The sequence below is a fragment of the Tasmannia lanceolata genome, unplaced genomic scaffold (assembly GCF_043159265.1).
Source record: "Tasmannia lanceolata isolate RefF3 unplaced genomic scaffold, GAP_Taslan_0.1 ptg000008l, whole genome shotgun sequence".
NCBI lineage: Eukaryota > Viridiplantae > Streptophyta > Magnoliopsida > Canellales > Winteraceae > Tasmannia > Tasmannia lanceolata.
This window is the reverse complement of record NW_027518685.1, coordinates 69173834-69197142: the sequence shown is the minus strand read 5'-3', so window position 1 is coordinate 69197142 and position 23309 is coordinate 69173834. Positions and strand designations below refer to the sequence as shown.

At 37.5% G+C, this 23309-nt stretch overlaps 1 pseudogene across 1 annotated transcript; it reads left to right on the top strand.

The window, feature by feature from the left end:
- The first annotated feature begins 226 nt into the window (after positions 1 to 226).
- Positions 227 to 21972, top strand: LOC143883271 (putative LRR receptor-like serine/threonine-protein kinase At1g14390; annotated as a pseudogene). The gene is made up of 7 exons (XR_013252345.1): positions 227 to 1451; positions 1738 to 1876; positions 20291 to 20529; positions 20618 to 20826; positions 20982 to 21031; positions 21234 to 21345; positions 21727 to 21972. The product of XR_013252345.1 is annotated as a putative LRR receptor-like serine/threonine-protein kinase At1g14390 (transcript).
- The last annotated feature ends 1337 nt before the right edge of the window (positions 21973 to 23309 follow it).

Sequence of the window (23309 nt, the reverse complement as noted above, 5' to 3'; positions counted from 1 at the left end):
TTTGCTTCTTTCTTATATTGCTGAATTACATTTATGTGATGTAGGACATTGTTTGTTGTTTTCTTTAGATTTCTTATTTTCCTTTTTGTTTATTAGTTCTATTTGCATTAGGATTATTTAAAGATAGTAATAGTTATGTATAAATTAGGAGTCTAAATCGCCGCATTAGAATGTAAATATTTTTATCTGTGTTCTTTCTACATTTACCAATCTTTTCTTCTCAACCATGGAAAAACCTCATGGTTTTACGTTCCTTACAATTCTCATTTTCTTTGTTCTTCCATTCTCTTTTGCTCAATTGCTTCCCTCTGAAACCATGGCCTTGTTCCGATTTCAACCCATTTTGGAGTACCCATCTGTTCTCAATGGCTGGAACAGGTGGACTAATTTCGGTTACATTCCTCCTTCTCAGTCTCTTAAAATCGTCTGCTCGGGAAACCGAGTAACCGAATTAACTGTCATTGGAAACAAAGGATCCCCTTATCCCAGTAAGGTCTTTTCCATCTCTTCTCAAATTCTATCTTTGAATTTTTCGAATGATTCTCTTTTCACAACTCTTTCTAAGTTGTCAAGCTTGAATGTGCTGTCACTTGTGTCATTGGTTTTGTGGGGGCCTTTACCTGCAAAAATCAATCGATTTTCATCTCTTCAAGTACTGAATATAAGTTCAAATTTTATTTATGGGAAAATCCCATTGCAAATTTATTCTTTGACCAGCATTCAGAGTCTTATTTTTCATGATAATTTGTTCAATGGAAGTGTTCCTGATCTTAGTAGCTTAACAGTTCTTGAAGAATTGGACTTGGGTTGCAATATCCTCGGACCGGAGTTTCCCTCATTGGGGAATAAGCTTGTCAGTCTAGTATTGAGAAACAATTCTTTCCACTCAAGTGTTAATTCTGAACTTCAGTCCTTTGATCAGCTCCAAAGATTAGATATCTCTTTCAATCAACTTGTGGGGCCAATCCCATCTCTTTTGTTCTCTTTACCTTCAATTCAGTACTTGGATTTGGCTGGTAATAAATTGAGTGGAGCTCTTCCAATGAATACATCTTGCAAAAATGGACTGAATTTTGTGGATCTCTCTCATAATCTTTTCATTGGAGGTTTGCCTCCCTGCGTCCGTTCTAATTCTTTAGACCGAATTGTGTTGTATTCATGGAATTGTTTGTCTTCTGGGGATTCAAAGTATCAACATTCAAACTCATTTTGCCATGTAGAAGCTTTGGCTGCAGTTATGCCTAGTAAACAGAAGGAAACATCGGAAACCAAGTTAGGCCTCTTACTTGGAATTGTTGGGGGAATTGTGGGATCCTTGGTAGCATGTATGATGTTAATATGGGTGATAGTTAGGAGATTGAGGAAAAAGAATGAAAGAAACTCTAGATCTCAGAAATCTGTCGTAGGAAAAACGTCAGTTCGGATATCCCCAAGACTGGGTACTGAATCTAGTAACCTGTTCTTTCTCTTCCACCATTATTCATTGCTATCTGTCTATAGAATGACCATGAATGATATTTCTTTCACTTTACCATCCTTGAAAATTTTAGTAGAAATGTATCCAAGTTTTCCAGACTTGCGTCTATGGTTTAAGGGCCTAATCTTTCTGAATTTCTTTTGTAATGTTTCTGTTTGGTAGTGTATATAGACTTTTGTAAAAGGGTTCTTGCATGGAGCACTCAATGTTTCTTTGATAGGAATGATTAAAATATGTGAAGCCAATTTTATCTTTGACAGGGCATTTGTCTTAGGCAATGAGGCTAGGAGCACTTGGGCTCCCACCATATCATGCTCTTACTCTGGAGGAACTCGAAGAAGCAACAAATAACGTCGAGCCGTCGAATTTAATGGGGGAAGGATCTCAGGGTCAGTTATGACAGTGAATCTATTTCGGATGGAAAATATCACCTACTACTCTTAATAATAATCTTATATATTTGTTCGAAATGCTTGGGGACAAATGATCATGTAATAAAATGTTTCAGTATAATGTTGACTGTGTCACCCTAGCCACTGCATAGATTAATGAAGGCGACAGAATAGGTAGATCATATACGAAATGTTAATACACTCTGATAAGGGAATGATGTTGTATTTTCCTTCTTCTATCTAGACCTGAATGGACTACCCAAGTTGTGGCTCTAACCATGACATAAAAGTGAATGTTTCCAATGTATGTGCCTGTGAGCATTGAAACGAAACTGATTACAGAAAATAGATGATAGATTTTTAACATCTGGTAGACCTCAATGAGTCCTGTTTATTTGCCCTGTTGCCACCATAATTTAAACATCCTATCTCCTTGATCAAATGGCTATCTTTTAGTGCTTTGCCAAGAACAATTTAACTGTTGATTTTTGGACTATGCCTGTTGTGTCAAACTCTTTTGAATACTAAATATTTTGTTCATGGGTTCAACACAAAAATCCCCTCAAATTTCAGTCTATTAAGTGGTAAGGTAGTGTAGACACCCCATTTTGACCGAACCCTAGTAGCGTCGTTAGATTAGAAATCCTGCTAAATCAGCGTTTTAGAGTCCCAATTTGTACCTTATGATAGGTTAGGATCCCAGGTAGGTCCCTTTAAATTTTTGTTTGAATCCGTTAGAGTTTGCCTATCAAACGAGCGAAGTTTCTAGTGTAGTGTAGTGTAGGAATAAGAGTGGCGATTTAGCCAGAAAAGGGGGTGTGCTGGAACATGGAAAGCCAGTTCAAATTTACTGCAGCGGGCTATCCAGGAAGATATTTGGGTGTGCAGATTAATGTGTAGCTTAATTAGATGGTGCATTATCCGGGAGCAGGGTAGTTTGGTAAATAGGAAAGATTCCTTTCTTCCTTTCCAAGTTACAATTAGGCCTAATCATGAGTTAATGAGGTTTAAGGCTAGGATTAGTTGAGAAAGAATATTAGGAAGCTTCCTAGGAGGTTTAGAGGCTTTTGATCTCAGCCCTTTATTCATAAAGGCAATTTGAAGGGCTAGGATCATAGAAAGGAAAGAGAATTTCTTGCCTTGTTTTCTAGTTGGACCCCCCTGTAGGTTAGAAAATGTACAAAATACACTATAGGTGGCTGTCTAAGTAGGGAGAGGGGGTCTGAATATATCATTTTCCCTTTCATAAAAACCCATATGAATTAGGGTTTTAAAGGGGAGAGGAGATTTTTCGTTGAAAAATTCTCAGAGGAGAGGGAGAGAAACAGAAAGCATAGAGAGAGTGAGAGAGGGATTTCGACCTTCTTCTCCTGCATCATTTCCAGCCGGATCTATCATTTCCACCCCCACCACAACCATCTTCTTATTCTTCTTCTTCTTCCCTTATCTCCACCATCACCATCTCTGCAACCCACCTCCACCATCACCATCTCTCAGTCACATCTCAAAACCTCTCCTCCGTTGACCTCTAAAATCCTAGATCTAGATCTAAACCCATTTACTCCGGCAACGGCCATAGATTCCGGCCAACACCTTCTCTGCAATTCGCATCTCTCTCTCTCTTTACCACCACCACCCAGATCCTATTCCAATTTCATTTTTTTTTATCCCCATCACCATCACAGCCGGCAACCCCTCTTCTCATTTCCCCAAGACCTCCTTCTCTGGCCTCATTTCCCACCAAAAATCCGGCCATCCCATCCTCCACCACTGGCCGATCCTCCACCATCATCACCGTACCCCATCGGAGAAGAGAGGAGCTTGGGCTCCACCTCATCCGACGGGCCACCATAGCCTCACCTTCTTCCCCTATTCAACCTCCCATTTCTCTGTTTTTCATCACCATCTCTAACCCTTTTCAGTAACCCCAGCCTAAAATTTGACCCCATAGCAACCACCTCATTTCAATATCCACCGCCACTTAGAAACCCACATCAAATTCTCCACCACCATCATCTTCCATCAGCCCAACAATCCAGGAAACACTTTTTTGATTTTTATCTCCACCATCACCCTTAGCTCCTTCCTCAAGCTCTTGTTTAATTTGTTCCAAAGCACCCTCTCCATTGCAATTTACTCAAACATAGTTCTAATCCCTAGATTTAAGATTCTCTTATACTTGGGTTTCACCCATTTTCTGAGACCGAAACTTCCTAGTTCAGATCTGTTCCTCTGGTAAGTAATTTCGAAAAGTGGAGAGAAGAAGAAGAGGAGGCTTTGGACTAGAGCAATTTATTTAGGCCTGCTAGCGTTGGATAGAATAGAAAGAGATCAGCGTTGGTGAAATTCTGGATTTCGTGAGTTGCCTGATTTGGGGCAAAGAAAGAGGGATCTTCATTTTTTCTCTCTACCGGGTATGTATTGGGGTTTATGCATTATATTAGTTTTCTCGTATATATTCTCTATGATTCCGGAGTTTACTTTGCTTATCATTGTTATCCTGTTATTCCATTTTTAGTGCCCAGTGCTCATGGAATCTGTTTGGGCATTACTTGTTTTTTTTTTTTTTTAAATTAAATAACCTTTTCATTTAAATCCAAACCCAAACCCGTACCTCGGACCCCGGCCTTGTACGCGTTTGTTTTTACACATGCATTACTTGGTATTTTGATTTGCATTTTACTGTCACAATACAAACTTATCAGCCAGGTGGCTCATTGAGCTTCCTGTTTCTTGCTACTCTTTTTAATAATATATGCTGTTATCCCACAAAAAGGAAAAGCTTTGAGTCTCCTGTTTTGGAATTGATTCTCATGGTTCTCATTCTTTATGCATTTTGAATAATCAGTTTCATCTATGTAGTCATTTGCTTTATGAGAATTTTCTGTTTGGATTTTGGATAATGATAAAGATAAAGTAGTATCTTGTATATGGGTGCCAAGATGTTTTACTCCTAGAATTCAGCGGATGCAATGTGCCATAGCAAAGCACATGTTACATGCGAATTTTCAGTTTGGAATCCTTATGTTAAATTTTGATGAAGCATGTCCCCAGATATTTCTACTTATTTATTCTGTTCTTGTATATGGCATGCCTTGAGGGGCTCAATGTGACTCTTTCTTCTTTTGGATGTCATTTGTAGAATTTTCTTTTATGGATTGATTGGCAGTTATGGTTTTATATGTAGGTCTGTTCTGGATGGTTAAGGTTTAACTTCAATTAGCGTTAAGCTCCGCGCTTCATTTTAATTTTCTTACCGTCCTAGTACGGTTATTTTGGCTATTTTCATCTTAGAATCGGAGAGGACAAGTCTCAAGGTCCTTGTATTTATTCTATTTCTTGTGCACAGCATGCTTAGAGCATTTGACTATGATTCTACTATTTATGGAGGCCACTGTTTTCATCTATGACTTGATTATCATTTGTCATTTTCATCTAACTGTATTATGGATGGTTAAAACTTAACTGTACATTGTAGGGTTCACCTCGAACTGCATGCTTCACTTTGCATTTTATTTGCAGGTGCACGGTTATTTTTATTATTTTCTTCTTTTTGTTTTTAAATTTAAAACTTTGAATTTCTGGACGCCTATAATATTCGTTCGAGTGGATAGGTTCTAATTGCTAAACCTCCCTCTTGCTGTGTGGTTATTACATGTTTGCAATGTGAGAACATTTTTTTATTTTTTATTTTTTGAATGGTAATGTGGGAACAACTTCCTCATGTCTTAATTCTGTAATTGTTTCTTTGTTATATGGCAGGGTATACTTTCTTAGAAGTTTTAGTTTAGGTTATTTCCTTTTTGAATTTATTGAGGTTCATGATTTTTCAATAAATACGAGTTTGGCTTCTTGTGGTGGATGTCAAAACTGTAGATCTCACTTTTATATGGTCCAATTGGAGAAGTTTTGTACAAGATTGTTATACACTTTGAATGCTTCAGTTTGGTTGTGGCTGATTTGTTTTATGATGAAGTTGCAATGAACCCTTTTTATTTTATTTTTTATGGCACAGGGTACCCCGACCCCGTTTAGGAGTCCAACCTTCGTTCACTAAATATTATGGCCTGTAGTTAAATTAAAGCATGAACCTGGGTATACCTTTTCTGCAAGAGCCCAGTTCAAAACTCCACTTTGACTATGTGTGTGTAATTTGTGACTTATTTCTCTACATGGACTTTAGAGTAGTGGGTATTGGTCATTTGATACAGAAGGGAAGGTGTGTATTATCTATAGTTGTGATCTTTTCCAAAATTAGTTTCCTATTTGTACTAGGGTATTTCATTAAGAAATCATTGTTGGGAAGGTGTGTATTATCTATAGCTTGCTTATTGTATTATCTTTAGGTAGAGTGTTCGTAGTCTTTTAGGTACCCTTAACCCATAAGTAGCCCATTCATTGCAAGGGCAAGGAAAGAGTCATCTAGAGCCCTATTAGGAGACATACCTTGTCTCATGAGGCAGTTCTCTTTTGAAGACAAGCCTCATTGTTTAGAGTTTATCTCTTAGGGAGTATACCTTGGATTTAGCATTAGAGGAGTCCGCCCATAGGAGACAGGCTTTGTCTCATTTATAGAGTTCATCCTTTTAGGAGGCTTGACTAGCCTCATTTGTGGAACACCCTCATAAGTAGAAGACTAACTTAGTCTTTTTAGTTGCCCTGACCTTGCTTATCACTACAAGGGTGATGATAGGAATACTTGGAGCTCACCTTTGTGTCTAGGAGGCATGCTTTGCCTCATTTATAGAACCCTTATTTGGAAACAAGCCTTGTCTCATTTAGAGAGTTTCCCCTTTAGGAGGCTTACCCAGCCTCATGTTAGTCTCCCCTTTTTTCTAGAGTGAGTTTTTGACTTATTTGCCCTTGTTTTGATAGTGTTATTAGAGAGTCTCTGACTCATTTGTACTCTCTTCTTTAGTGTTGGTAGCTAAGGGTTTCTCCTTTAGAGTTTTTGTCGTTCTTCTTTATTAGAGACTAGCACAGTCTTATTAGAGCTTTGCTTACTTAGGATTTTAGATTGTTTTCTTTGTTCTTGGGGCACTTGTTTACTTGTTCGTGGATTGTTACATATTGTTTTGGGATACTAATTTGTTGGTTTGAGATTTTCCTTTTACCCTAAGGGTTTTACCCTAGGGTGTTGCATTGTGTGTTCCCTTTGGCCTTTGACCAAAAGGGTGAAAGCATTTGAAATTTTAAAATCCAGAACATTTGAAATCTTAAAATCACAAGAACATTCAAATCATTTAAAATCACAAAAAACATTAGAAATTTGAAACCCAAAAACATCAGAAATTTAAAACAACAAAAACATTTGGAAAAATATTAGAAGCATTTGAAAATCAAAAACATTTGAAAACATCAAAAGCCATAAATCATTTGGAGTGTTAAATTTTAGTGGTACTTAGGAGAGTTCGATTTTCGAACTACGTTGGCTTCATCCTCTTCCACGAGGTACGTAGTGCAGCTTGGGATCTTTATCCCAAGTCCAGCCAAACTTTGTAATTAAATCATTTGAATTCTTTAAAAAGCACAAAAATATTTTAAAACCTTGTTTTCAACAAGATCTTCCTCTAGAGTTAGGAGTTTGTCCTACATAGATAGTTTTAGAGTTAAGAGTTTGTCGCGTCTCCATCCGGTCAGTTGGCGATTCACATCTCCGACTGATGACTAGGTCTAGGATGCGTTAGAGATTCCATTATTTTTCTTAGGACATACAGCCTAGTTACACATAGGTTGTAGGAACCACCTGCATTAGCTTAGGCCTAACTTGCGTTTAGTTAGGGCATATAGGGTGTCCTAAAATTCACAATCCACTGGAATTTAAATAATTGCACAAGAAGCTTTAATAACTAGTCCGGTCTTTCAGGTCGAGTCTAGGATAGAGGTCTAGATGTCTTAGGCATCATAGCTTAGAATAGGTGCGAAGAACTACGTTGCTTTGATTCTCGTGGAGGCGGGAATACGTATGCAGCTCTGGATGAATACCAGACCATCCAAAGAATCGGGCAAAATTCATTTAGAGTTTAGGATTTGTTGTGTTGCGTGTTGTGTGGTATCAAGTTATATTGCATGTTTTGTTGTGCTTTCTTATTTTCCTGTGCATACCTTATACCTTTAGCTGTAGCATGCATGTGTTTGTCCACCAGAACTTAGACACCCATTAGGTAAGTCACTCATAACCTAGCTGTGATTAGGAGACACTTCTTTCGTTCATCTCGTGTGTGCTTATTATTTAATCCCTGGGACATGCATGATTAGGTAGACGTTTTCTCGGGGATATTTCATTCCCATTTCACATGATTTTGCCCAAAATTCTTTGGAGTTAATAAAAAATGGCATAAGAGACTAAGTGCTTGCACTCGGACGAATTGGGGGTGCTCTTCGGACCTTCTCCATTTGTAACCAGGCACGAGCCCATATATATATATATATATATATATATATATATATATATATATATATATATATGAGGAAAGTGTTGGTGAGCTTAAGCGCCCAATCACATTGGGGCCTACTTTGTTAGGATGATCCAAAGCATTCATTTGAAAGGCCCTTACATAGATGGGGTGTGTACCAAAAATCAGCTCCATAGGATCATCCTAACCCATCCATTTGTGGAGGTCAAAATGTACAGACATTATTTGTCCACAAATCTGCCCATTTTTGTCCTCCACAAATGGAGGGGTTAGGATGATCCTATGGAGCTGATTTTTGGTACACACCCTATCTGTGATAGGGCCTTACAAATGAATGGTTTGGATCACCTATGGAGCTGTGGGACCCATGTGATTGGGGCGCTTAAGCTCACCAACACTTTCCTCTATATATATATATATATATATATATATATATATATATATATATAGAGAGAGAGAGAGAGAGAGAGAGAAAAGTGATTCCACTCAGCCGTGTAGAGAAGCTGTCTACACCTCCCCATTTCATTAACGCAGGTGAAAACGTGACCGTTGGATGAAAAAATGTCCAGCCGTGTGATGACAACTAAATGGGTAAGAGAAAATTAGATTTCTCATAAACCCAAAAAACCCATCGCGTAGAGAAGCTTCGAAGCATCATCTTCTTCACCGCGGATCTGCAACTCTCACACGGCGCGGATCTGCTTTTCTCATCTCCACCGTATCATCTTCTTCCTCTCGCCTGCTTCGCTGCACGGCCCCCCTAAATCCAGGTATGATTCGTCTCCTTCTTTCATTTTTTTCTTTTTTTTTTGGGGAAAACCACTCGAACCTGTGTTCTTTGGTTTTGGGGAAAACCAATCGAAGAACACAGGTTCGAGTGATTCCACTCAGATTATTTGGATTTGTTTTGGAAACCCTAAATCCATTTGTCTTTAGGGATTCGATTTAGGGTGTAGATGAAATGGGTTTTTAGGGTGTAAATGAAATGGGTTTTATGGGAAAACCCAAATGGGTTTTTCGAAATGACATAAATATATCACGGTTCGTCACTTCCCTTCCTTTCAATTTTTTTTTTTTTTTTTTGTTGTGAAAACCGATTCTGCTGGTTCGATTGGGTTCCTCAGCCACGATTTTTTTGGGTTTTTGAAGTGATCGAACCAGCAGAATCGAATCGTGAGAAAACCCCAATTTCACATTGGGGTTGTGAAATTGCTTCGTCACTTCCCCTCCTTTCAATTTTTTCTTTTTTTTTTTTTTTTTTTTTTTGTGAAATCTGATTCTGCTGGTTCGATTGGGTTCTTCAGCCACGATTTTTTTGGGTTTTTGAAGTGATCGAACCAGCAGAATCGAACCGTGAGAAAACCGATTCTACTGGTTCGATTGAAATGGGTTTTTCGAAACAGTTAGGGAAAAATCACATTTTTCCCCTAATAATCTGAAAATGAAATGGGTTTTTAGGGACAAATGAAATGGGTTTTTAGGGAAAACCCAAATAGGTCCTTTGTTTCACCCCCATTCTATCATGATTTTAGGGAAAAAATGAAATGGGTTTTTAGGGGAAAATGAAATGGGTTGGAAAAATCACATTTTTCCCCTAATAATCTGAATTTTTCTCATTTTACGAGAAAAATCACAGTTTTCCCCTAATAATCTGATCTTTTCTTTCTTCTCATGTTTTCTGGGTGAAAACTGACCCATCTTTTTTTTTTTTTTTTTTTTTTATCTTGGGAGTTGGAAGTTTCAACTGAGATGGTAAATTTTTTTTTTATCCTCTGAGTTGGAACTTTCAATTTTCTGGGTGAAAACCGACCCATCTTATTTTGAATTTTTTTTTTTTTATCTTGGGAGTTGGAAGTTTCAACTGAGATACTAATTTTTTTTTTATCCTGTGAGTTGGAAGTTTCAATTTTCTGGGTGAAAACCGACCCATCTTATTTTGATTTTTTTTTTATCTTGTGAGTTGGAAGTTTCAACTGAGATAGTGCTTCTGAGTTGTATATGATCACCTAACATCCCAATAGCCAATGCCCTTCGCAGGTAATGGATGATACTATGTCAAATGTTTGTGGGTTATCCATTGATGATGTTGATGCTAATAGGTTAATTATTGTTGATGATACGTTATCACAAGCTGCTGGTGGGTTAGTAAATGATGAAGTTGAGGGGAATGGATTTCTTTTGGTTGGTGAGGAGGAAAATCTTAATGAGGGTACGTTGGTTTCTGTTGATAACGAAGAAGGTTGCAGTGGTAGTTTGCAGACTCCTACTAAGGATAATGGTAGGAGCAACGTAGCTCAGAAACCGGTGAAAAAGCAGCAGTTTAGGGTGTAGATGAAATGGGTTTTTAGGGTGTAAATGAAATGGGTTTTATGGGAAAACCCAAATGGGTTTTTCAAAATGACATAAATATATCACGGTTCGTCACTTCCCTTCCTTTCAATTTTTTTTTTTTTTTTTTTTTTTTGTGAAAACCGATTCTGCTGGTTCGATTGGGTTCCTCAGCCACGATTTTTTTGGGTTTTTGAAGTGATCGAACCAGCAGAATCGAACCGTGAGAAAACCCCAATTTCACATTGGGGTTATGAAATTGCTTCGTCACTTCCCCTCCTTTCAAATTTTTTTTTTTTTTTGTGAAATCTGATTCTGCTGGTTCGATTGGGTTCCTCAGCCACGATTTTTTTGGGTTTTTGAAGTGATCGAACCAGCAGAATCGAACCGTGAGAAAACCCCAATTTCACATTGGGGTTGTGAAATTGCTTCGTCACTTCCCCTCCTTTCAATTTTTTTTTTTTTTTTGTGAAAACCGATTCTGCTGGTTCGATTGGGTTTGTCAGCCATGATTTTTTTGGGTTTTTGAAGTGATCGAACCAGCAGAATCGAACCGTGAGAAAACCCCAATTTCACATTGGGGTTGTGAAATTGCTTCGTCAGCCACGATTTATTTGGGGTTGTGAAGTGATCGAACCAGCAGAATCGAACCGTGAGAAAACCCCAATTTGAAATTGGGGTTGTGAAATTGCTTCGTCAGCCACGATTTTTTTCCAATTAAAAGTGGTGGACTCTAACCCAGATTTTTCCAACCCTAATTATTTTATTTTATTTGAATCCTTTTGTTTCATTTTTCATTGAGAGGAGATTAAGGCATGGCTTCCTCATCCAACAGTAATAGTAGTACACGTGGGGTTAGAGTCATCCGCAGAAACTGTGAATGTCAAAAGAAAGCTGCACTGAAGATAAGCGAGACATACAATAACAAAAATCGCGTATTTTATACATGTGCTGGATACAGTGTAAGTAAACACTCAATAAATTGCCTTTTAGATGTCGGTCACATGCTTTCTCTTTTCTTTTGCAAAATTCTAACGTTTAGCAGAATTTGCAGGATGGCAGCAGGAGGAAATGCAAATATTTTCGTTGGGTCTACCAGTTAGAAGGCACTGAATTTGGTTCTGAGATTGAGCCTGTGGAAGGTGATGAGGTTAGAGTCATACGCAGGAACTGCGAATGTCAAAAGAAAGCTGCACTGAAGATAAGCGAGACGGACAATAACAAATATCGTGTATTTTATACATGTGCTGGATACAGTGTAAGTAAACACTGAGTAAATTTCCTTTTAGATGTCGATTGCATATTTTTTCTTTTCATTTGCAAAATTCTAACCTTTAATAGAATTTGCAGGTTGGCAGTAGGAGGAAGTGCAAATATTTTCGCTGGGCATACCAGTTAGAAGGCACTGATGGGGAGGCTCTCAGTGAAAATACCCGTCTCCAAAGTTTGGAGAATGACATAGAGCAAATGAAGGTGGTCTTGGAGAATGAGATAGAGCAAATGAAGGAGGTGTTGCAAGATGTAAGGGGAGGTTTTGAGAGTGTGGGGTGTTTTCTTAAAGTAGTAGTGGTTGTAGGACTTCTGTTATCTTTTTTGAAAAAGTAAGTAGTAGTGAGTGACTGAGAATCCGCTCTTGACTATGTACATAATTTTATTTTACTACTGACTTTAATCATTTTAGTAGTGACAACAAATTCACACTAGTTACTGTTATTGTACAAAAGGTTAAGCTGTTAGAGTTGCCGAATAATTTGTCAAATCCGCATTGAAATTTTTTAAAACGTACAGAGCATACATTTTCAATTATTTGAAAATACGGCTCTATTTTCATGCCATAATCGCTTCCATGAGAAAATAAAGTCATGGTTGCCAAATTAATATGGCTTGATTATATGATAGTTGCCATATAAAACCCGTATTTTTTAAAAAGTACAGTACGGCCCGCTCCATAGGATGATCCAAACTGTCCATTTTTTCCACCACAATGTATATAGGTGGTGCCCCCAAAAACCATATCCAACCATATCCATAGGATGATCCTAATCCTCCGATCTATTGAGGTACTGCACATTACAGAAACTTCTATAGATCGGAGGGTTATAAAGTTGAATTCCTCACGAGATTTACCAATAATTAATATGCAAGAATAATTGATGAAGTATTTGTCAAATCTGCATTCAAATTTTTTAAAATGGAACATATATTTTCAATTATTCCAAAATACGGCTATTTTCATTCTATAATCGCTTCTGTCACAATCTCGTGGGTGTCATGCCTAGGAGAATTTCTTTGATACCATTGAAGTTGGGTACATGAAACGGTTGGAATTTTTTTTTACAGTTTTCTACCTCTTTCAAATAAAAATTACTTGGGGCACGGTTAGTTCCACTAGTAATGGAATATAGATGGATGCTTATAAAAGGTTGAAGCTAGTATTGCAACCAATCTTGTGTCTTTCTTTCTCCGCATTTTACTGGTTTTCAATAGTGTGTAGTGGTAGGTGAAATTCAGAGTGAAAATACCTGGGTATTTAATTTGTTTTTCTTGGCTCTTACAGGGGTTCAGATACGTTGCATCTTGTCCCATTGTGAGGTCCTCTTACAAAGCAGGGAAATTTTATATAAAATCTATGATTCAATCCCAAAAACAGTTATCCAAGGCTTTCCATCCCCGTGGAGAACAGCCCACTGGAAATTTATTGCCTTGAATGATCAGATCTGAACCATTTTTTCACACTTTATAACATAGAGAAATGGCACACAGGTAGATGGTGGAACCCATGGTCTACAACATCAATCCGAGGTTCCACGTTGGATTCCCAACAGCAAAATGATTGTTCTGATAAGATGAACCTAACCATCCAACAGGTACACAATTTTTCATCCATGGTGGGGTCCAGATGATGGACTATCATCCGACTCCTTCGAGTGCAGAAGCCTTTCCAATGCAAACAAATGATCATGAGAAAAATGCCACAAGCTTCTGGTTTTCTTCCTTACCTGTACCTACAAGCTTCTGGTTATCTTCTAAGGAACTCTGTGTTAGTGCAATATATAAAGAGAGATGAAAAAGACAGAACACATTTGGATACATTCATGGATGTTATTCATTAATGTAGGCACTAGTCTTTTACATTAGAACAAGATTAGTGCAAAAGACAACATGATGGAAGACTGATGTAGTGATAAACTGATTTATATTCTACAAAGACTCATCGTTATTTCAGTATTCTTCACACAAATTTTCTTCAACAAATAATACACAGAAGCAGATCAAAACAACAAGTTTCTTCCAAGAGAAGGTTAACAGTATGAACTCCCTCAGTGGGTGCATCTTCTATGCAAACAATGGCATCCAAAGCATAACATATCAAAGATCGCCAGCCACAAATTCAACATCCAGGCTCTAAAATTCTAGTTTTAACTCATAAGAAGATGCTCCTTCGCCCCCTGTTCAAACTCACCTTCTATCCCCCCTTCCTCCCTAAATATCAGATAGGGTGATGAAAGATAGGAAATAATGCATTTAGAAAATGATATATCCACAATAACAACACAATCAATATAAACACCATCACAAAGATAGTAAGAACCTCTAAAGAGGAATCTGAACATCAAACCAAGGTAAAACAAAGCACCTCACCTCCAAGAGGGTCGTCTAAACATCACACCAAACCAAACCAAATCAAACGAAAGCAATCCAACAACACTTTAACTACTAAAACAAACTAAATGTGAACCAGGGTACCCTATGAGATTTCCATACCACTCACTCACTTATTCAAATTCAAATTAGGACTAGACAGGCTAACAGACATAGCAAGCAAAAGGTCCCAGCATCTTCAGATTAACAGAACAAAAGCACGTCTATCTTCCACCTGCTGCACCGGAGTCAAGTTTCTTGAAAATTTTCAACATAAGATAGCACATACAAGAAATAAATGCAACATATTAAGTGAATACCAAAGAGGCTTATATACTTATAGAAAGCATACTAAAATGACTCTTCAGTATGACATCTGGTCCTCTTCCTCTTCCCCTTCATCTTCCTCTTCCTCGTCATCCCCTTCGTCTTCCACTCCCTCTTCTTTCTCTTCAACCTCCACTGCAGTCATCTATCAGAAAAATAGTAAATGAAAAATATATTAGCTCCCTGTCACATGATAAGAAAAAAAAATAGTTCTCAAACACATCTAAATGACTAGCAAGCAAGAATCAAAACCTTGGGCTGTTTGCACGTCCTAATATAATGGCCTCTTTGTCCACAATTTCCACACTTTCGTTGCTTGGTTTTAGATTTAGATTTCTCTACACTGGATTTAAACCGGGTAGCCTTCTTCGGTCGACCCTTCGTTTTCACAAGTAAGGGGTCACGGATACATATCTCCGCGGTGTTAGCCACATAGTTGGATTGTACTTGACTGCAACTATTTGCAACAATTTCATTGTCTCTCTTCTCTAGCTTGGATTCCGCCAAACATGCATCTAAAGTTTCGTCCACCTTCATAAGCCTCTTATTATTCTGAATGACATCCAGTGCTCTGTGGCACTTTGCTAGTAGGAGCCATCTTTCAAGAGGAGTTACGGCTTTATTATTTCCTTCGTCTGCAGCCACCCCACCCCGGGATTGATGATATCTTGCCATAACCGTCCACCTATTTAAGATATATCGCTCCGGAATGCTAAGTAAACGTTTCTCCCTCATAATGCGCAGGATGTGTTTGCATAAGTAGCCTTCGGTCTCAAACTTGGCACACTGACAAGTAGCCTTTACTGAACCAGCTTCAGATTCTTCATATACAACCTTGCACCATTTCCACTTCTCTTCATTACTCAATCCCACAAGGTATTCAGACACGTTACCATTCTTATCCAACAACTCATCCCAACAGTCGCTACTATCCCCAAATTCTGCTTTGAAAAATTTAAACATAATACTCGTATAACATTTTGCAGCTTGTGATTCCAAAGTGCTCCTAGAAATCAATAAAGCACTTGTACTTTTAGACTTGAAATCTGCTTGAGATTCTTTATCGCGCCGATCATGAAGGGCATTATCATATTGTTCAACAAACTCCTGTAAAGTAGTGCCCTGGTTTACAAAACCATCAAAGAAAGCATTCATGCTTTCGCTACGTGAACTTGATGTCATGCCTGCCGTGAACGTGTCTCTAAAATAAGCAGGCAACCAATGACTCCGTAGCTCCCACATTTTTCCTAACCAACTATTTTCAACAAATGGGTATTTCTCCACCAATTTCTGGCATTCTGTCTCACTGTCGGCTATGTTTTTCCTAAAATACCAATGAGTGTAATCCTTAGCGAAATCGCTAGTCGAATCTCGCATGGCTGGAATATGCTCAACTAGGTGCCTACTGATATGCCACGAGCAAAACCGATGACGGGTGTTCGGAAAAACTGTTCTGATTGCATTTCGCATAGCCCCGTCCATGTCGGTTATTATACAACTAGGAGCTTTCCCCCACATGCATTTCAGCCACTCCTTAAACAACCAAGTAAATGTCTCCTCTGTCTCGTCTGCTAAGAGGGCACAACCAAAAAGAGTAGATTGCCGGTGGTGGTTGACACCAGTAAATGGTGCAAATAGCATCTTATACCGATTGGTCTTATACGTGACATCAAATACTATCACATCACTGAATCTAAGGTATGCATCCCTCACCCTTGAGTCTGCCCAAAACATGGATCTCAAGTTTCCTGAAATATCCAACTCCATGCAGAAATGGAAGTTTGGATCTTCTGATCGTTTCTGTTGGAATCTTAGGGCTACTTCGACAGCTTCTCGTCCCATGTTGTTAACCCTCTCTGATCTCAAATGGGTCACTACCTGATTGGTTGTGACAGCACTACCTGATCCATCACGTGATATATTAATTGTCCTTGCAATTCCACTAGGACCCAATCCACTTTTATTGAGGACGTTTATCAAATTCTTACATGCGGCATTCTTATGGAAATTATTATGCGAGCGATGCAAGCGTCTTTTAGGTGGAGATGTGAGATCGTGACAATGATCCTCCACAAAAGTGCTCACTTCCCACATTCCATCTCTAAATTTAATATCCATCTTCGCTTTACACCCTTCTCTTACAGTACGACGCCTTTTCACCTCGCCTTCCCTACCCTCCAGTCTCTTATCTTTAGGATATCTCTCTCCTTCTTTATCACAAACAAACCTCCTAAATATCACTTTCCCTGTTTTCTTCGACTTACTGGTCCTGCATTTCCTTATCCCAAACCCTGTAGACAAACCATATACATTGTAAGTCGTAGGCAGCCACCTCGCTATCAAACTGCTGCTTTTTCACCGGTTTCTGAGCTACGTTGCTCCTACCATTATCCTTAGTAGGAGTCTGCAAACTACCACTGCAACCTTCTTCGTTATCAACAGAAACCAACGTACCCTCATTAAGATTTTCCTCCTCACCAACCAAAAGAAATCCATTCCCCTCAACTTCATCATTTACTAACCCACCAGCAGCTTGTGATAACGTATCATCAACAATAATTAACCTATTAGCATCAACATCATCAATGGATAACCCACAAACATTTGACATAGTATCATCCATTACCTGCGAAGGGCATTGGCTATTGGGATGTTAGGTGATCATATACAACTCAGAAGCACTATCTCAGTTGAAACTTCCAACTCACAAGATAAAAAAAAAATCAAAATAAGATGGGTCGGTTTTCACCCAGAAAATTGAAACTTCCAACTCACAGGATAAAAAAAAAATTAGTATCTCAGTTGAAACTTCCAACTCCCAAGATAAAAAAAAAAAAATTCAAAATAAGATGGGTCGGTTTTCACCCAGAAAATTGAAAGTTCCAACTCAGAGGATAAAAAAAAAATTTACCATCTCAGTTGAAACTTCCAACTCCCAAGATAAAAAAAAAAAAAAAAAAAAAAGATGGGTCAGTTTTCACCCAGAAAACATGAGAAGAAAGAAAAGATCAGATTATTAGGGGAAAACTGTGATTTTTCTCGTAAAATGAGAAAAATTCAGATTATTAGGGGAAAAATGTGATTTTTCCAACCCATTTCATTTTCCCCTAAAAACCCATTTCATTTTTTCCCTAAAATCATGATAGAATGGGGGTGAAACAAAGGACCTATTTGGGTTTTCCCTAAAAACCCATTTCATTTGTCCCTAAAAACCCATTTCATTTTCAGATTATTAGGGGAAAAATGTGATTTTTCCCTAACTGTTTCGAAAAACCCATTTCAATCGAACCAGTAGAATCGGTTTTCTCACGGTTCGATTCTGCTGGTTCGATCACTTCAAAAACCCAAAAAAATCGTGGCTGAAGAACCCAATCGAACCAGCAGAATCAGATTTCACAAAAAAAAAAAAAAAAAAAAAAGAAAAAATTGAAAGGAGGGGAAGTGACGAAGCAATTTCACAACCCCAATGTGAAATTGGGGTTTTCTCACGATTCGATTCTGCTGGTTCGATCACTTCAAAAACCCAAAAAAATCGTGGCTGAGGAACCCAATCGAACCAGCAGAATCGGTTTTCACAACAAAAAAAAAAAAAAAAAAATTGAAAGGAAGGGAAGTGACGAACCGTGATATATTTATGTCATTTCGAAAAACCCATTTGGGTTTTCCCATAAAACCCATTTCATTTACACCCTAAAAACCCATTTCATCTACACCCTAAATCGAATCCCTAAAGACAAATGGATTTAGGGTTTCCAAAACAAATCCAAATAATCTGAGTGGAATCACTCGAACCTGTGTTCTTCGATTGGTTTTCCCCAAAACCAAAGAACACAGGTTCGAGTGGTTTTTCCCAAAAAAAAAAGAAAAAAATGAAAGAAGGAGACGAATCATACCTGGATTTAGGGGGGCCGTGCAGCGAAGCAGGCGAGAGGAAGAAGATGATATGGTGGAGATGAGAGGTGCAGATCCGCGCCGTGTGAGAGTTGCAGATCCGCGGTGAAGAAGATGATGCTTCGAAGCTTCTCTACGCGATGGGTTTTTTAGGTTTATGAGAAATCTAATTTTCTCTTACCCATTTAGTTGTCATCACACGGCTGGAAATTTTTTCATCCAACGGTCACGTTTTCACCTGCGTTAATGAAATGGGGAGGTGTAGACAGCTTCTCTACACGGCCGAGTGGAATCACTTTTCTCATATATATATATATATATATATATATATATATATATATATATATATATATATATATATATATTTCTGGTTATCTATTGTACATAGGATTTGTTTTGGGGTTCCATGGCCTATCCATGGATGGCGACTCTGAGTTTGTTTTAGGTACATCTTGGTTTGAGGATTTATCCTTGGATCAAGAGGTATCTCATTTATCACCACTCGTGCTAGGCTATGAGAGTGGCACTTATTTTGAGAGTTCCTTGGTAGAGCTCTCCTTCACATGTGGAGATCTTTGAGGATTGCAGAGGATCTCATGTCCTCAGCACCCGTCCTCTCGGATCGGGATCCACAAGTAGTGAATTTTATATAAAGTTATCCTCATCAGTTCTCAATTCCCTTAGCAACCTAACTCCCAAGTTATGAATGGATCAAGAGCAAAGAAGAAATGTTTTTGGGTGTTTACAGTTAAAATCTGTCTGACGGATTCCACATAACTAAGCTGGTTTCCGAATTTTTTATTTTCTCAAAATTTGAACAAGTAATCACACGCGCTCATGGTAAAGATCTCAAAGTAATATAGGTTATTTGCATACAATATAGGCTTAATTCAGTCGGTAATAGTGTTCAACTCTATCCAAAAATGTTTATTTTCACTTGTATGATTTGTTATTTGTCAGTTCATTTTGAGTTTCCACACTTTATAATTTCATGTAGTGAAAAGTTGGATCCTTCAAAATGCATCAATGCTCTATTTTATATTTCCACTAGTAGTTGATTGGATTTACTTTTTCTATGTTTGAAACTTCACTTGGTCAATCATTGACTCGCACAAATCAACTTGATTTCAGATCTACTGAGTCAGTAAAACTCGTTGATCCACCCGATGCAATCAACTCGCTGGGTAAATCATTGACTGCCTGATTCAACCCACTTTTGCTTTGGGTTGACTTCTTGAGCAATGATAAGACTTTAAGCACGACCATATCTCTCTCTAAATGGTGTCTTTCAATCACTAGTTATATTTTTAACCTAATTCATAAAACATACCAAGTGATTTTTCTACCTACGTAAGACAAATTTGGGAGCTATAGCTCACGAACTAAAGTAACTCAAGAGGACAGTAAATTACAGTTCTCTTTTAATCTCTATGTCATTAGAGTTTCAGACATGGGCATCTCGTAGGAGGATTTCAGATGCCATACATGTACTCACGAATTAAGATAAATGAAAAAGACAAAAGATTTGGACTGTTCTATTTAATGTCCCAGAAATAGGGATAACATTCCCATTTTCATATGTTGCAGTAACCTTTCCTGATTATGGTGTATCTTACTGGACCAATATATAATATTTGAAAAACTGGAAGTTATTATTCTTTTCTGACTTTGGGTGATGACTCCATCGTCATATCTCCATGAATTTGATAGAATTATGGTTAAAACATCATCTCTACTAGACACAGACTGCTTCACTTTCAATGTTGACATCTGAATAATTTCACATCATCTTGGCTTTTTTTGCAATTTTAGTTGTACAAAGGCGGGCTCAGTGACGGATCAGTGGTCGTGGTGAGGTGTCTGAAACTAAAGCAAAGGCATGCTCTTAAAATCTTAAAACAGCAAATGGAAGTAATTTCAAAGCTCAGACATCGCCATTTGGTCAGCATTCTTGGACACTGCTTTGTCACTTATGAGGAATCCCCTAATGCCACTGATACCATCTTTCTTGTCTTCGATTACGTTTCAAATGGGACACTGAGGAGTCATCTTACTGGTAAGGGGAATAACCATTATCCTATTGCTTTTCAGCCATTAATATCTGAAATATCATAAGATTTCAATTCTTATAATTTTTTTGGCAGAACGGCGAAAGCAAGAGATGCTGAAATGGCCACAAAGATTAGCTGCTGCTATGGGAATTGCGAGAGGAATCCAATTCTTGCATACAAGAATTGTGCCTGGTGTTTTAAGAAATAATTTTAATATAAAGAATATTTTGTTGGATGAAAATCTCACAGCCAAAATTAGTGATTATAAGCTTCCAAGACCATTTATCAATAAGATTACTAAGGTCAGCTCCACTTAGAGTGAATAGTTCAGTTTTTATTTTTTGTTAATATGAAGTATCCACATTTACTTAATACACCCTTAATTTTATTGATCTTTTTTTTTTTGTTTGAACCAAAAGGTTTCAATTTCAGCTAATTTTCATCTTTAATAATGTAGGTCGGTTCTGAAAGCCCTTTCAAGGGAGCAGAACTTGGCGATCTTGACAGGTAAACAACCACCTTTTTTGATATAATGCTTATAGTTGGAGTGTGTCTTATATAAAACCCAAATCAAAATTAAGTGTAGTTTGATCATCGTCAGCCTAAAAAGCGTTTATATTTCTTACATGTGGGAGTGTATATAGTGATGACCACCACGCATGTTACGGTGAATTCAGTACGAATTGGTTTTTACTTTCTTTATCTGCAGTACTGGACACGGTGATAAAGAAGATGTTTATCAGCTGGGAGTTATTCTACTAGAAATTATTACAGGAAATCCCATCACATCTCAGACAGAATTGGATGTCATGAAACTTAAGGTAAACAAACCATTCCTCCATTTTACTATTAATGCATTTAGAGAGAGAAATTGAAATGTTTTTTTTTTAACTATTTCTAAGCTATTTCTAAGCCATATTTCTAGTTTTTTAAAAACACAGAAATCTCTTCAAAAAATATCCAAGTGTTTGGATTATTCAAAAAAAAAAAAAAAACTCCTTTAATAACTGGAGAAAGAAGGTTTTGGTAGTATGTTAACAAAATGAATTCCTTGTATTAGGAAATTTTGAACCCATGATTGCAAGTTGTGACACGTCATTAGACTTCAAGATTGAATCATGAATAGATTTTTAGTTCATAATAGTATGTTGAAATTTTAGTAATTTTTTTAAAGTTTATGTATGTTTTTTTGTGGTTCACAGCTAGAGAGAGGCCTAGCAGAAGGCCCGAAAAAACTGAGGGGGGAAACTGATCCTTCCATTAGAGGTACTTTTGCCTATGAGTCCTTAAAAACTGCAGTTGAGATCACCATAAACTGTCTATCTGAAGATATTGGTCAGCGTCCATCGATAGAAGATGTTCTCTGGAACTTGCAGTATTCAGCTCAAGTTCAAGATGGATGGGCGAACAGCGAGAACCTCGGTACACATTCATAGAGATTAATCTATCCTTCATTTTGGATTTATTTTTATCACTTGGTGGTATTTCAAAAATTCAGATCATGTTACTTGTTTGTATATTTCTACCCATCCTATTCTCCTATGGTTCTTTCTATTTTTTATGACAGTGATTGATAATGAAGGGAGGATATGTTAAATGAGCAGGGGGAATAAGATGTCTTACAAAACAAGAAAATCCCGAAATAATCCCGAGATTTTAAGAAATATCAAGATATTTTCATTTTAATAATTCATTGTGAAAATAACATGATAACTTAATGATATTTTTTATTTTATACTTTTTTCTTAAATTATACATTTTTATTTAGCCTACTGATGATATTTGTTAGAAAATTAATCAACCTTAAGCAGAAATAGATTGTTACCTCTGCCATGATGATCAAATTGAAGGTGCAGATGATGCACATTATCTAAACGTTGAATACTCTCCTTAAAGAACTTAGTTTTGATGTGGCCTTCAGATCTATCCAAAGCCTTATGCTTAAATCAATCTGAATCCCAAGTAGGGCAACCAAGAAACAGGGGGTGGGAATTGGTTGGCTATTAAAATTTTAAGCTCTTTAAACTTTGATCTTTAATCCTAACCCTTTTGCTTATTAATCTTTAGTTGAGTGGTTAGCCAAGTAGAATGAAAATATAAACACGATAAGCATAACTAAGAGAAGAAAAGAAGATAAGGGAAAGAGAAATGTACACCAATAATTTATAGTGGTTCAGCCTTCAAACCATGGCATACTCCACTCTTCTCGAGTTTTGCTCCTTGAGGAAATCTACTATTGCTATCCTCCCTAGTAGGCCGTATGCGAGCCCATACAAGCTTGAAGCTTCAAGGGGTTTAATATTGGTGCCCTTCCACCTTTACAATGAAAATGAATGAAGAAGAGAAAGATCTTGCTTTGCCTCATTTTAGAGGCTGATTGCACGATGAAGAATGAAGAAGAAATCTCCCACAATATAATACAAGTCGAGCATAATCCAATCTCTCAATGGTTTTAGCCAAATCAAGACACAAGAGATGGAGAGAGTGGTTTTAAATCCAAAATAAAACACAATATCTTGTGATATTCATCTCATGATCAAGGGGTCAAAGACATAAACACATATTATTAAGATATAATGCATGATTGGTGTGCCTTTGAAATGTTGGATATTTTTAAAATATTTTATTTTTTTAAATAGAAAAATGAGATTTTTCAATGAGAAATTTGAAAGAGACATTTCTCTGTGTGAAATGATGTTTCCAACTAGAAGACACTTCAGGTTGTGAAAAAGTATTGTTTTAAAATGAAAGGGTACTTTTCATTTGACGTGGTGCCTTCATATCC